This window comes from Castanea sativa, chromosome 12 (genome assembly GCF_040712315.1).
Source record: "Castanea sativa cultivar Marrone di Chiusa Pesio chromosome 12, ASM4071231v1".
NCBI lineage: Eukaryota > Viridiplantae > Streptophyta > Magnoliopsida > Fagales > Fagaceae > Castanea > Castanea sativa.
This window is the reverse complement of record NC_134024.1, coordinates 2,693,877-2,710,278: the sequence shown is the minus strand read 5'-3', so window position 1 is coordinate 2,710,278 and position 16,402 is coordinate 2,693,877. Positions and strand designations below refer to the sequence as shown.

The 16,402-nt window shown below is 34.1% G+C and overlaps 1 protein-coding gene and 1 pseudogene across 11 annotated transcripts in view; both read left to right on the top strand.

Moving 5' to 3' along the window:
- The window catches only part of LOC142618892 (TMV resistance protein N-like), a 107,698-nt gene continuing 91,296 nt past the window's right edge, over positions 1 to 16,402 (top strand). For all 11 annotated transcript variants that reach the window (XM_075791938.1, XM_075791943.1, XM_075791939.1 and 8 more), the window contains exon 1: positions 1 to 209. The gene's annotated coding sequence lies outside the window, so the exon portion shown is untranslated. The remainder of the gene's footprint in view (positions 210 to 16,402) is intronic.
- On the top strand, positions 2,570 to 11,392 carry LOC142618896 (TMV resistance protein N-like; annotated as a pseudogene).

Here is a 16,402-nt window from a genome sequence, read left to right as displayed (position 1 = left end):
CTTCAACAGCATTCGTTCTCCCTTTTCACTCTCCAGTCATTCTCTTCCTCCCCATCTCTCTCTTTCTCTCATAGTTTTCCTCTTCAATTATTGTCTCTCTGTTTTTTCTCTTCTCAAACTGAGCTCACGGAAAGTTTTTTTTTTTTTACCACCAATTGTTCAAGCTTATTCGTCTCCTCGATCTTCACAACGTGATCCGCATACTCAAGGTCCTCTCTTTTCTCTTATTCAATGCTTTGTGTAAATTCTTTGATTTTTTTTTTGAATTGATATTTAGTTTGCGATTCAATTTATATTTGGATGATGACAAAGATTTTTATCCTGGGTTTTGTGTTTCACTTTTGTTTTTATAGTATTAGTATCTGAAATTCTCCTCTTATACCAACTGCGATTGTTAAATTACAAACGTTCTTCTCTTAATACTATTTTGTGAAAAGCTAACTGTATATAGGATCAAGAGGATTGATGCTTAAAGAAATCATTGAAAACACAGAGGATGCTTTTTTAATGATTTTACGTTAGTTAATTAAATTTCTGCAAAAGTAATAACTATAATAACGTGAGTTAAATAATTTTCAGTTTGAGATTCCCACATCCACTTTGTTTAAAAAATAAACAGAAAAAAATAAAAAATGTAGACTTCACTGAAAACAGAGGATGTGAATGGCCAACAATGCTAGGATCGCCACAAAATTCACAAGAATTTACAATACCCAATTTCACTGCTACCCTTTACTTGGGCCTATCACTATTAATTAATTAATTTTATTTTTTTAATGGCCCATGTGCGAGGTAGTTGGCAAATTGAGTGTAGTTGTAAGATTGTTGTGAATTTTGTGGTGACCTTAGTTTTAGTAATGCCTCCCTCCTCTCTCTCTCACAAAGTCGCAAGCAAAAGAAAGAATGGTGATCATTCATTTATTAAACATGAAATTATATAATAGGAATTGAATTATGTGTTGTTTCTACTTTCTAAGAGATAGTGATAGGCCTGTTATCTCTTAGAATAGTGAGCTTTACAAATTACAATCACTGCTGCAAATTCATTTCTCATATTTGTAAGTTTTCACTTTTCATACATGTCCATCTCTTTTATTCAGTACTTTCAGTCAAAGAAATGAAAAGTTTAAACTATAAGAAAATGATGTAATATTTAATAATTTAACCATATACTTTTAACAAAATTTATTATTGATAATGTTCATGTTATAGTTGTAGTAGAAACAGGAGCAAGAAGAGTAAATATAAGGTACAATCACTTTATAAACAAGTTAGAAGGTTGTTGATATTTCTTAAACTTTGCTAACCACTTCACACAATTTAGAAAGAAATATGATGAATAAAGAACACGTGTGTTACAAGAGCATGCGTGCACAAACACATATAAGGCAAGAAATTAATTTTAAATAGAATTGAAAGAGCAAGCTCGCTTAAAGCATTAGTCCCTTATTTTTCAATTTGGCCTCAATATATTGATTATGAAAAGATTGTTTTCTTAAATGATTTAAAGTGCATCATTTGGCTGATAAAAGAAAAATAAAATAATTATGCACTACTTATGTACTTTCTTTAGCAACTTCACCCACTTTTTTGTATTTTTTTGGATAATCACTTCACACACTGCATATGTTAAAGTAATTAGTGGATGTATTATTAGTTGTAAAGTTTCCAGATTCCACTAAGGGGGCATTTGGTTCACCATGATATTACATTATACCGTAATATTACGTTATTGGAATATTACATTAATGTAATTTCAATACAAGAATACAACATTATATTGTTTAGGAAGATAATGAGATTAAGATGATATGATATATTTTGTAATTTTATATTATGTAATGTTAGAAAAAATAAATAAAAAAATCTTAATGCCACATTATTGTAATGTGCATTACATCCAAAGCACGTCACAATGAACCAAACTCTCCCTAAAGTGTTTATGTATGTCACATTTGATGGCATCTGGATTCCGAATAGATAGAAAGAAAGCAATATGAATAGAGCTTTATAGTTTGTCTAAATTAATATAAATAAATAGGACTTTATAGCTGGCCACCTTGAAGTTACTCTTTCTCTTCTTTTCCACCATGCATAGGAGAAATTGTCATCAAATTTCCACCAAAGTATATACTTTGTAACAGGTTTTAGATGACAAGTTGTCACTTGCTGTTACTAGTTGGCAAAAAAATAATTTTAGTGATGGATTCATGTTAAAAACCCATAACAACCTACTATTTAGAATTTATTGTGAAAAAGTTGAGTGTGGAAGTAGCACTTCTCAAAGTACTTATTTCAAAAAAAAAAAAAAAAGTTTCCTCTAGACTAAAGCAAGTAAAAAAGTGGATAAAAAGGAAAAAAGAAGTGTAAATGAAACTTTAGACTAGTTACCAGGAACTTACTCTTTCTTCTCTTTTCTTTTCTTAGTGGAGGAGTACATTACTTGCATCCCACGCACCACGCCTAAAGAAACCGAAAAAGAAAAGTCAAGAGTAAATGCATTAAGAAGTCTGTGGTAGTAAACAACAAAGGTGACAGTATTGTCTAAGCACAATAACAAATACAACAGAATAAGAAATTCTTCTATTAGAACTCTATTCAAGAGCGTTGTTTCAAGAGGTTTTGTTTCTCTCAGTTCACTTCCTCTTTGAAAAAAAAAAAATCCACATCAAATCGTTTTTTCTTCTTCCTTACTCTATTTTCCTTTCTTCTTTTTTTCATCAGTGTTAATTGATACCTAATCTATTGGAGATGCTCTTATATGATTAATTTATTACAATTTGTGTGAAAAAATGCCTTATTTATTGAAGATACTCTTATATGTAAGGGAAAAATTAATTCCTTGCATTATGGAGTGGTTTTTTTTTTTTTTGAGAGAGTATGGAGTGGGTAATTACATAGTAAGAAACAATTCATTTTTTTTTGTATATAAATTAAAATGAGGAAGTTACTAATAGAGAAAGGGTTCTCAACCACAAATCAACAATTTTATTTCTCTCAACGGAATACATTCCCAGAGTAAAATTACCAAACACAATCCTAGTGGATGTATGTGTCACCAAGTTTCCAGTGAAGCATTTATGCTGTTCACATTACATTTGGTATCCAAAGAGGTAGAACAAAGCAATATAAATAGAACTCAGGTTTTACTTCAGAAAATTTTTTATAGAAAAATAAAAAGTACCTCATTTTTTTATTACAGCTTTTTCAATTTTTATCTAATTTTTCATAAAAAGTTTTCTAAAATTGATAATTAATGTATGATGCTCTTATAGTTGGTCAAAATGCAAGATATAATGTGCATACAGATGGTCCCTAATTCTTGTGCAACAAACAACGGGTATAGCCTAAGCTAATCACATCATAATGACATATCAGAAAAAGAAAGAAATCATGCACTGCTTGTGCCCCTTATTCAGCATTTATGCATATCACATCATAATGGCATCTGAATTCTGAACAGATAGAACAAAAGCAATATGAAAAGAACTTAAGTTGGTCAAAAAGAATAGAAGATAGGACATTACTACTGGAACGAGGAAGTTTCTCTTTCTCCAATTTCTTCTATTATAAACTTTTTCTCGTATCAGATACCCACTCGCGTTGTTTCAAGAGATTTTTTGAGCTTTATAATACTCACTGCAATTCACCAAATCTGCAAGTTCTCACTTTTCTTTCATGCGTCCGTATCTTTTATTTCTTTCTTTTCCTATTTCCTAATTTATTTTCCTTGTTATTTGATCTTCCGTTTTAATTGAGTTTACATTTTATCTAAATTGTGATTGAAACTTTATCAGGATATTTTCAATGGCTTCCATGAAGACCGAAAGAGTCTCATCATCTTCCTCTTTTACCCATCGATTGACATATGAAGTATTCCTCAGTTTTAGAGGTGAGGACACTCGCAGTGGTTTTACGAGCCATTTATATACTGCTTTGGATCAAAAGGGCATTTGCACCTTTATAGATGATGAAAAACTTGAGAGGGGAAAATCAATTTCACCTACACTCATGAAAGCAATAAAAGAATCGAGATTTGCTATTGTCATTCTCTCAAAAAATTATGCATCTTCAACATGGTGCCTAGAGGAACTTGAAGAGATCATTGGATGCATAACCAAGACGGGAATGATAGTTTTACCTATTTTTTATAATGTGGATCCATCTGATGTACGAAAGCAGTCAGGAACTTTCAAACAAGCTTTTGATGAACACGAACAACGTTTCAAGGAGAACACAGAGAAGGTGCAGAAATGGAGAGCTGTTTTGAAAGAAGTGGCCAATACCTCAGGATGGCATTTACCAAAGAGGTAATTTAATTCAAAATATTTATGTTTAAATAACATTTAGTTGCTTTGGATGGTTTTAGTTAATGCAAGTCAAGTCCATGATTTTTCAAAACTTACCAACTTGGTCCTAATTATTGTAAGAAATGAGAAAATGAGTAACAGATTAGGGTTCAAGTTGGATTTACCAATTTAGAGACTAAGGTTATGTTTAGTAACAATTTTTTTTTCTATTTTCAAAAAATTGTTTTTGAGAATATAAAGAAAAAACAATTTTCTTGTATTTTTGAAATCAAAAACATGTTTGGTTAGTTGAAATTAAAAAAAAGTAGTTTTTTTTTTAAGAAATAATAGAAAATACTAAAATATGTTGTTACTAAAATTTGAACTTTAGTCTTAACTCATTAAATGAGACAGATTCATTAAATCAAATGCGTGTTTTCATTAAATTTTAAAATTAGAAATTGAAAACAACATTTTGCATATTTTCAGTTTCTTTCACAAATTGAATTTGAGAACAGTTTTTGTTTTTTGTCTATTTTGAGTTGCCAAACAAGTTTTTTAGTTTTAAAAATAAAAATTTTTTTTTGGAAACAAAAAATAAGGGGAAAAACAGTTACTAAACATACCCTAAATTAGTTAATTTTAAAAAGTCTTAAATCTAGCCGGCATTAATAAATCTATACCCTTTTAAAACCAACTTTTATTACATAGAGTATAATGTACTCTATACAAATATAAAAACAAAATATTATATGATGGTTTAATCTTTTAATTACTAAAAAAGTTATCATTAAATAGTTAAAAGGTAACATGACAAAATTTGAGGTACAAAATATGATGAGTTTACTTTAAAAGAAAAAGAAAAGAAGAGACTATGATGAGCTTAAACTTATCAAAATAAAAAGATACTATATATATATATATAAACAGGATAGAGGAACAATCTTATATGTTGAAAGGTGGGAGAAAAAAGAAGAAGAGTGATGTGTTTTTTTTAGATAGAGATAGTTATATTTTAAAATCAAAACTTCTTATTGATTTTAGTAGTGTAAAATAAAAGTGACTTTAGTTGTGAGTTCATGTGAAAGTATGTTCCTATAAAAGAAATTGTAAAAAAAATTGTGGAATAAATTATGTTCATAGCAAAGTTGTATAATTCCCACTGTGCAAAGATAACATTAAATAACCCACACAATGCGATCTCTCTTAAAAAAAAAAAAAAAAAAAAAAAAAAACCATACAATGCGCAGGTATTTTCCTTTTATTATTTATATTGACTACACTGGTTTCCCTCTAAGCAAAGTCAAATAAAGAAAAGGGTAGACAATCCCAAGTTTTGCCATTACAATCAGAAATCACTTCTTGCTTACGTTTTATTGAAATTATTACACACAAACAACTATGTAAAGAAAGGTACGTTAGGCCCTTTTGTAGTTGTACTCTGGTTAAATAATGTATTATAAACCCGGTTTAAAATATTAATATTATTATTTTCGTGTGTGTTCTAACAAGTATTACTGTTTACAAAAAAAAAAAAAAAAAAACTATGTAAAGAAAAAGGTAATTTAGATATAAGACGCTTTCACAATAAAGTTTAATTATGTTAGGAAGAGTGTATTAAACCAGGTCAATATTTTTATTCTGTTTATATTGACCACATGACATAAGGAGATAAAAAAAACAATAATAATAAATAACTGGACATCCATTGGACCCAATCACAACCTTTAGAAACCATATAAAATTGCCTGGTGCACAAAATTTAATTTACATCTTCTTCTTATATCTTCCATGCTTGCAAAATTTTTAGAAAATTAAAGATCAATAGCTATGGTATTAATAAATTGTTTAAATTGCTAGTTTTTGTCATTCAAAATTATGTATAGTAAAATATAAAATATAAACTTATAGATCATATAGTAAATAATATTTGATTGACACAAAATTTGACATGTATATTAAGAGTATAAAGAACATACAATTTAATGGTTAGATTTTCAAAATATATAGTAATATTTATTTTATTGAGTAAGTTTGTAGCCTTAGGTTACAACCAATTTTGTAACTAAACTTTGTCTATAGTAAATTGTAATTTATAATATATTATGATATATATATATAGAGAGAGAGAGAGAGAGGATAAAATTTAGGTATTGTACCATATATGCTGTTTCTTAGGTTCTCATCTTAAGATTTAGCCTTGTAGCTATATAACTAAAAAATATACTTTTATCTCATGAGAAAAAATTCACATAGCCAAATTTTAAGAGGGGAACGTAAGGAACAACACATAAGTACTATACCTAAATTTTACCCATATATATATATAGACACACACAAGCACGATAAGTATAAGTACTTGTGGGACGTGGAGGGGCAAGAGTCGGAGTTCAAGTCTCCAGGGAAGAGCTTCACACACATATACATCTAGATTAGGTTAGAGTAAAATTTCTATCTTGTATATAAAAAATAAAAAAAAACTTTTAAGAGTTTTAAATGCAAAATATTTATAACATACCATTAATTTAGGATTAAATGTATTGCCACATGTCAAATGTGATATGTTATGAACAAATTGCTACTTGTCATGTGGCACTATTAGTCCATGTCATTCTAAATATATAAAAAATTGTGCCACTTGTCATTGTTTTGTGCATCCACCAGTTGTAGGATCCAATATATATATATAAAAGAGGATTCGCCTCTTTAAACTGGACTTTTATGTAGTTTTAAAATACCTTCATTAATAAAGGGTAATTTCATTTAATAATAGAGTCATAAATGTCAAATAACAAATTTGATTTTGAATTCAAAAAGAGAATTTTTAAAATTTAGGATTTTTTTTCTTCCACGTTCAAAAAAGAAATTACAATTACGGCTTATCTTTGAAATTTGTCTTTTTGCCCACGGCAAATGCTTTGTACCATGACTCTTTACATATTAATGAATGATTGAAATCTTTGCTCTCAAATTTATCTTTTCATTTGTTTGAAAAAAAAATGTATTTCTAAATTATAATAGATGCAAATTATTAATTTTTACCAAAAAAATAGAAGCGGGTGATTGTGCCACTTGTTGTGTGCATCCACTAGTTGTAGGATCCAATATATATATATATATATATATATATATATATATATATTTGAAAAGACTTTTATAATATATTATAGATAGATAAATAGATAGATAGAGATTGATATTGATTTTGTGGTTGCTTGTTTTCCCTCTCTTTCATTGATTTTCTTCTTCTTCCTAACTCCCTAGAAATTTAAGCTCTAGTTTGAAGAGCCATGATCTTGGGAATTAGGGAAGCGTTTTAGACGAAATTATACATAAAGAGGTAAAACATGTTAAAGATTGAGGATGTAAAATCTAGGAACCTTCAACCACAATAATTGAAGAAAATTAAGAAAGGAATCAAGGAACGGTCCATAATTGTATTATTAAAAATGAACGATAGTTTCCCGATACTTATATGGATAGTTCTTTGGATTTTGTTTCTCCAAAGAAAAAAAAATCTTTGGATTTTGGTCTGAAGCATTCAATTGCATTATTATAAAAAAAATATATATATATATATATATATATAAAATAGAGGCATTCAATTACATTTATTTGTCCCAATTTCAGTTTTAAGCTACTAAACTTAATGTCATAGATTCAGATTCATAGTTATTGTTCTTTCTTCTCTGTAGGTCTGAGGTAGAATGTATCCAAGACATTGTGGAAGTGATATTAAATAAATTGAGTAATACCTTCTCAGAACATACCACGGGACTAATAGGAATGGAATCCCGAGTTGAGAAATTGAAGTCACACTTAGCTATAGAGTCAAATGATGTTCGCATTATAGGAATTTGGGGGACAGGAGGAATGGGCAAGACAACTCTTGCAAGAGTTGTTTATAGAATGGTTTCCAATAAATTTGAAGCTTGCTGTTTCATTGCTAATGTTAGGGAAGAATCTAAAAAATGTGGTTTATGTAAGTTACAAAAAATACTTTTGAAAAAACTTTTGATGCTCAAAAATTTGAATGTACAAGATGTTGATGATGGAGTTCGAATGATCAAGAATAGGTTACGTAACAAAAAGATTTTTCTTGTTATTGATGACGTAAATGAATTAGACCAATTGAAAAAGTTAGCTGGGGAGCGTTGTTGGTTTGGTTCAGGTAGTAGAATTGTGATAACAACAAGAGATAGGCATTTGTTGGTGAATCATGAAGTAACTGAAATATATGAGGCTGAAGTATTGAATCATGATGAAGCTCTTAAACTTTTTAGTTTGAAAGCTTTTAAAATGGACCATCCAATTGAAGATTATGGAAAGCTATCTCAAGCTTTTGTAGATTATTCTAAGGGGCTTCCTTTGGCCCTTGAAGTTTTGGGTTCTTTCTTGTTCAAAAAAAGCATTGATGAATGGAAAAGTGAATTGGATAGGCTCATGATTGAATTTTGTGACAGAGGAATTCTCAATGTGCTTCGAATAAGTTTTGATGAACTAGGTCAAACAGAGAAGGATATTTTCTTAAATATTGCATGCTTTTTTAATCACAAGAAACGAGATGACGTCATAAAAATGCTAGACTATCTTGGGCTTCATGCTATAATTGGATTGAGGGTTCTTATTGATAAGTCTCTCATTAAATTGCATGAAAATCTATTGTGGATGCATGATTTATTACAAGAAATGGGTCGAGATATAGTTTGTCAAGAGTGCAAAGATCCTGAGGAACGTAGTAGATTGTGGTCATTTAAAGATATCGACAATGTGCTGGTAGAAAATACGGTAAGGGGTTATTGAAAGAAACTAATAAGCATATATTTTATTATATTATTCAACATAATTTTTTTTATAAGTAATAATGGAGTTTAAATTATATTATTCTAGTAATTATACATTTTATACTAATCCCTCTTATTTTTATTATTAGGGAACAAAGCAAATTCAAGGCATAGTACTAGAGATGCATGAACCAAAAAATGTAGATTGGAATCCTGAGGCCTTTTCAAAGATGCGAAATCTAAAATTGCTTAAAATTTGTGGTGTTCAACTTACACATGATCTCAAACATCTTCCTACAAGCTTAAGAATTCTTGATTGGAGAGGGTACCCTTCAAAATCGTTGATATCAAGTTCCCAATCAAAGGTAATTTAGGTACCTTTATACTACTTTTTTTTTTTTTTTTATATATATATAATAAGTTTGTTTGTAGAAGCTAATTGTTTTACTATTTTCTTTTTCTTTTTTTGGCTTTTAAAAGAATTTTGAGGATTTGAAATTCATTGAGCTGAGTGAATCTCAAAAACTTATTGAAGCCCCAGACATCATTGAAGTCCCAAATATTGAGAGTTTGGTTCTTGTAGGTTGCATAAATTTACGTACTATTCACCCATCAATTGGAATTCATAAAAAGCTTACCATTCTTAATTTACAAGGATGCAAGAACCTCACAAGTCTTCCAAGCAAGTTTGAAATGGAGTGTCTTACGGACCTTGATCTTCATGGTTGCTCAAAAATAACAAAAATTCCAGAATTTGGGAGAAACATGAAACGTGTACAGAGTCTTCTATTGAGTGCTACTGCAATTACAACACTGCCCAAGTCAATTGAGCATTTGACCGACCTTGTTATTTTGAATTTAAGTGACAGCAAAAATCTTGTGTGTTTACCTCATACAATTTTTAATTTTAAGTTTATTAGATACGCCATTCTTGCGAGATGCTCAAAACTGGATACACTGCCAGAGAACCTAGGGAATGCTGAAAGTCTACAGCGGTTGGATTTGAGAGGAACTGCTATAAGAAAGGTCCCTCCTTCCATTGGTCTCTTAAAAAAACTTAAATCGCTATCTATCCATGGATGTAAGGGGTTATCATCTAATAAATTGTGGTATAAGGTCCTCCCGTTTTATTCAATGCCAACAAGTCCTGATCCCATGGACTTGCTATTGTCTTCTCTATCTCTATCAAATTGTGCATCTTCTTTGACTAGCTTGTTTTTGAATGACTGCAATCTCAAGGCAATCTCCAATGACATTGGTTCCTTATTCTCTTTAATGTGGTTGGATCTAAGTGGAAATGATTTTGTTTGCCTTCCGGAAAGCATCATTCAACTTTCAAAATTGAAATTGATGAACTTGAATAATTGCACAAGTCTTCGATCATTGCCAAAGCTTCCATTGAATATTGCCGAAGTTGAGGCAGAAGGTTGTATCTCACTGGAAATGTTAACAGATCCATTAAAACAAAGAGATTCATTGGAACCATCTCTCTATCTTCGAAATTGCTTTCAATTGGTTGACAATCAAAGTTGCATAGATTGGTTTATCTTAGGGATAAAAAAGTCCCTCAAGCTCTCTCCCTCTCTCCGTCTCTCAATCCTAAAAGATTCATATAACATTGTTATTCCTGGAAGTGAAATTCCTGAGTGGTTTAGCCACCAAAGCATGGGGAATGAAGTGAAAATAAAACAACCTTCTCATTTGTATAAGAAGGTGGGAATTGCTATTTGCGTTGTGTTTTGTACGCATTATGTTGTTCCAAATCAAATTTACTCTCTTCCCTGTTCGTTGACAAATAATGGAAAAACACTCGCCTTTTAGTAGCCGTTCCTTAATTGATAAGGTTTTATCGATCACCTTTGGCTAGGCTATGTGGCTACTCAATTCTTAGACGAGGAATTTAATAAATTATGGTCGGGAGGTGATGCGAATGGATTCTCGTCAGATTGGAATTGAATTTCGAACCAAAGACTCAATCTGGAAGGTAAAAAAATGCGGGTTGCGTGTGATTTATGAAAAAGACATAGAAGATCTTGACCGAACAATGGTCCAAGATAGCAACAACAGCATCACTCCTTATGGGGACTTGGATGTTTTCCATCACAATTTCAACAATTCGACAGTGGTAGTGGAATGTCACAAAGTCAAGTGCGCCGTGATGATTGTGACGGGGCCGGACCTAGTGGAGAAGGAAGCTCTAATGACATACCAAACCCAAAAAGAATTAAATGGCAACACGTAAACCCATGGTAACTCGATTCTCGAAGAGTCAAGTGAGTACAAGGATTGTCTGAAGAGTTAAGTGACCGTGATGCTTAATCAACGTTTCGCAAGTCACTGTCTTTCCTCTGTTGGTTTTTGCATTTTCTTTTTCTTTTAGTGTACAGTTTTTAATGGATTACCCACCACATGTTTGAGTAGAGTTGTCAATGAGACTCCTAGCTATTTGACAACAATGAATGACAAGAAAATGCTTCTGTTGGTGTTTTAAAAGCAGAAGAAATAATGTGATTAAAAGTGAGTAAACATCAAAACTGGAAGTTTTTGCTTCCAAATCTCATCTTAAAATGACATCTTTTTCCTTTGCATTTTCTTAGCTAGACTTTTTCTTTTCTTTTCTTTTCCCCTATTCTTTTTTCCTCCCCAAACATGTAGGAGCTTAACAGAATGAATATATATATATATATATATATATATATAATGTCAAGTAATGGAAAGGGTACCATAGCCTGTCACATGCATTGCCTCCTTCATCTATAATATAATTACCTCATTGATCTATGATATTAATACTTTAAACCTCATTTTATAATTGCTCTTTACTTATGGAAGTATTTGACATATGATTATTGTTCTTTGGCTCTTGATGTTCTTGAAATTTTCCAGGCTCATTTCAGATCATGACCAAGTCCAACCACCCATGCCCATTTCACATGTTCATCTTTATTGTAATTAGACCCATGCAAGCAAGCAAATATTTAACAAGATTGAAAATGGGATAAGGTAGTATGCTAGATTTGTAAACCCTGCTTTACTTGTTATTTTCATTTTGATGCATTACGCCTACAAGTATATACCTTTATAGTAAATTGATAATATACCTTTGTAGACATCCAAGTATATACATATGGTTCCAATTTTTTTGCATGTCAACAAAGGTGTTCTATGAAACTGTTTAGGTTTTGTAAATATTGTGGCAGATGTGCTAGTCAAAGATACTTTTAGCTCGGGTGGATGTGCAGTGGTAACTAACGAGTTCAAAAAACAAACATTAGCCTAAACAGCCCAAGATAAGCAAATCCGTACCTTCAAAGAGGGTTCAACCGCAACCAATCCCATTAGAGGAGAGCTGCAAGGGTAGGGGATGGAAATAGCGGGGATCCAATTCCTTTTTAAAAAATAGAGAATGGTCATGTTCATAGCTGCTTGTGAGTAGTCAAGCGAGTGATTAGTGACTTGAGATTTTTTCATTGGAAGTAATTTTGTGATGTGGCCAGAAGGTTAATCAACTTTTTTCTCTTTATCACCGGTAAGTCACCATCCTTCTTAATTTGAGTTTTGTTGGTTGATGCATCATCACTTTCCCTTACCATTGGCATATACTTATACTTTTTTGGTTAATTTTAACTTCGTAATAGTTTCTTGCCGGTTGTACCTTAGTTAATTATTGGCACTTATTCAAACTCCCATCTAGTTTGTTTCCTTAATCAAAAAAGACAAAGTAATACTCCTAGCTAATTTAATATGCATATAAAAAACAGTCTTATGAAATAAACAATGATTAGGGTCATCTTGGTTTAGTGATTGTGTTACTTGTTTTGTGCTGGTTGCCTCCTTGATGTTGGATTATTGGACTATTTCATGAGGTGAAACTATCACATGGCCAAGAGACAAAAATATAAGTGCAGTCTGTTGTATGTCTTTACTCTCTCGTCATTTTTAAAAAAAATTTCAAGGTGCAAAAACAATATATGCATGCCACTGCAAACATTACAATCGAAATTAAATATTGAAAAGATGGACGCAAGATGCAAAGGCTGGTTCTATCAAGGACTATCATGGCATTGATATTAAAGGTAATGCTCAAGAGTCGATAGGAAAACGCTACTATTATTTGAGTCACAATGCTCGTGAAATTTCCACACTTGCAGCAGAGAATAAGATAATGTATGAACATACCAAAGAATGTTTTGAAAAATTAATGAGGGATTTGTAAGAGATTAGAAAAAAAAAATGTCATTCGAATAATATGGAGAGTTGCATAGAGGTCCATGGTGATGTTATTGTTGGGCTTTGGAGAATTTAGTTGTGTTTGATCCGGTTGACGACTAGACCCGACTCAAATAATGTTGCGTGGTTTTTAATGGGAGATTTTCTAAGGCTTAATCCATGGAGCGGAGGTTTGAGCCAAGAGGCCCAAGCCAGAGATTTTTGGCCCGTTTTGTAGCCCATTGTGAATCTTGTGTGCAAGATGTAGAAAACATTTTTTTTTGTGATTAGGGTTTATTGTTATCGGTTTTTTGAGAGAGAAAACAAAAACTGTAGCCGCACTTTGAATTTTTTTCCTGATAATAGTGAAATACCTGCAACTCCGTGGATATAGGCAAATTGCCGAATCACGTAAATACTGTTGTAGGGGTATTGGGCCCAATAGTATATGAAGGATGGCCCAACGAAGTATTTTGGGCTGGAAACCCAAAATCCGAAGACATCAAAATGGTCGTGGACTATTTACATATCCAAACACGTCCGAGGAGTAGATTTGTCCTCGGATTGCAAGGCCGAGGACATAGAAAGAGAAGTTTGGTATCCCTGGGTTATATTATAATGAGTCCTACAATTATGGGGATGCACGGTATACGTGGAGGGCGAGAGAAAGAACGGTGGAATGTCTAAAAATAAAGCTGCTACCACCGCCCATACATTAAAAGCTCTGTAAATTGATACGCTGACTGTATAGATGGAAGGATGGGACCTGAACATCGAGCTTGGAACTTGGTCCCTAATCCCAGCGGGCTTTAGGGAAGAATGGATGGGACAAGTATCCAAAAAGGGGGATTGCAACCAGGAAAGTGGAAGGTGATGAAGGGAAAGGAAAGGATATAAATAGGAGGAAAGGCATACGAAGAAGAAAAAGGACTTTTCTGAGTAAAAGAGATAGAGCCAATAGTAAATGATAATCAACACTTGTATCCAAACTTGAGAAATATCATTAGAAACCATCCTCGGACACAATCCGAGGACGATTTCTCAGTCTTACTCTTTGCAAACGATTCTTTGTTCTGTTCTATTGGGCCCAAAGCCCGTTCTTTTTGTAATTGTCTAAACCATCCTTGAAATCTAAATTACAAGCCCATCATCTACAAATTCATTGTAAAGAAAGGCCTTTCAAGCCCATTTTTCTCCCAGTCGTAGTTTGGGAACTTGAATTGTGTCCTTACAATTGGCGCCGTCTGTGGGAATTTAGTCTTTAAGGAAGTTTAGGACATCATGGTAGGATCAGGACCACAACGCAGTGCGGAGTCCGTGGGCTCTCAGCGTGAGGATCTCTCCTTGCATCCTGATCACGGAGAGAACCGAGAGGGAAGTGTACATACTACACATACCATCAGAAGTGCAAGTCATTCGCAAGGAGGAAGCAGAGCTCCTTATGAAAGAAATGCCAGGGCCATGCAGAAGGAGATTGACGGCCTAAAGAGGAGATTGCGCCACGAGAGGCGAAGGAGAACTCCTCCGACCTCTGACCCCTCTTCGGAAGGATCCGAGGATGACAATTACGGGCAAAGATCCAGAACTCCCCCAGGTGAATATGCCTCTTCCGAAGAAGACAATCTGCATGGGAGACGTGGCAGAGACTACCCCCCTAGGGGCTTAGGAAATGACGCAATGGGAAGAGCATTGCACCAAATCTCCAGGTCACCCTTCGCGCGCAGATTGGAAGAAGGAAGGTTGCCTCGGCGCTTCACACAACCGGCCTTCACTCTTTACAATGGTCGGACGGATCCCGTAGAGCACGTAAGCCACTTCGGCCCGGAGAATGGCGGTGCATTCCAGAATGAAACTTTGTTATGCAAGATTTTTCCTTCTAGCCTAGGGCCCGTAGCCATGAGATGGTTTGACGGCTTAAGGGCGGGCTCCATTGATTCTTTCAAAGAGCTTACTAGGGCATTTGGTTCTCGCTCTATCACGTGCGGTAGAGTTCCTCGTCCATTGGATTCTTTACTATCCATGGCCATGAGGGAAGGGGAAACCCCGAAAACATATTCGGACCGGATCGGGAAATGTTCAACGAAATTGACGGAGACTTTGACGATGTAGCAATAAGGACCTTCAAGGTCGGCCTACCAACGGAGCATGACTTGAGGAAATCCTTAATGAAGAAACCTGTCAGAAGCGTACGTCGACTGATGGATCGCATCGACGAGTACAAAAGGGTTGAGGAAGATCGGCAGCGAGGGGAAAGGGCAAGGCGAAGGTTATCCCACAAGAAAGGAGGGATTTCGGGTCGGACCGATACAACAACAATAGGCCTACGCGGGATTTTTCCAGCAGGCTGGCCACATACCCCCACAAGTGGTCAACACCGTCTTCGGGGAGCCGGTGCGGCGAGCTGTTGGAGAAAATAAGGCATGAGCCTTTTTTCAAATGGCCAAATAAAATGGCAGGGGACCCTTTGAGACGCAACCAAAATCTCCACTGCCATTATCACCAGGAGAAAGGTCATACCACCGAGGACTGTCGCACTTTGTGGAATCATCTGGAACAATTGGTTAAAGAGGGAAAGTCAAGCAGCTTCGTACCAACCCAACGGGCGAGGAAACCAATCGGGAGTGGCAAACCACGACGGTCCTTCATCCGGACCTCCTCTAGGTACTATCAACGTCATTTTTGCGGCACCCGGTAGGACCGGCTCGGCTCCTTTCGGGGTAATGTCGGTTGCTCGAACATTGGCCGAGGAGTCACGGGATCGCCCGAAGAGGATCAAGGCAAGTATCCTGCCAGTCCTAAGTTTCTCTGAAGAGGACAAGATGGGGACCATCCAGCCTCATGATGATGCCTTAGTGGTAACCCTCGAATTGGGAACTATGATGTAAAGAGGGTAATGGTTGATCAAGGTAGTGGTGCGGATATCATGTACCCCGACCTATTTAGAGGCTTGAAGTTAAGAGTTGAAGATCTTATGCCATATGACTCACCCTTGATAAGCTTCGAAGGGAGAGCTGTCGTTCCAAAGGGACAGATTAGACCGCTCGTGCAATCGAGTCCGGAGGTAGTAGACGTAGATTTCATCGTGGTCGATGCCTACTCTCCCTATACGGCTATTGTGGC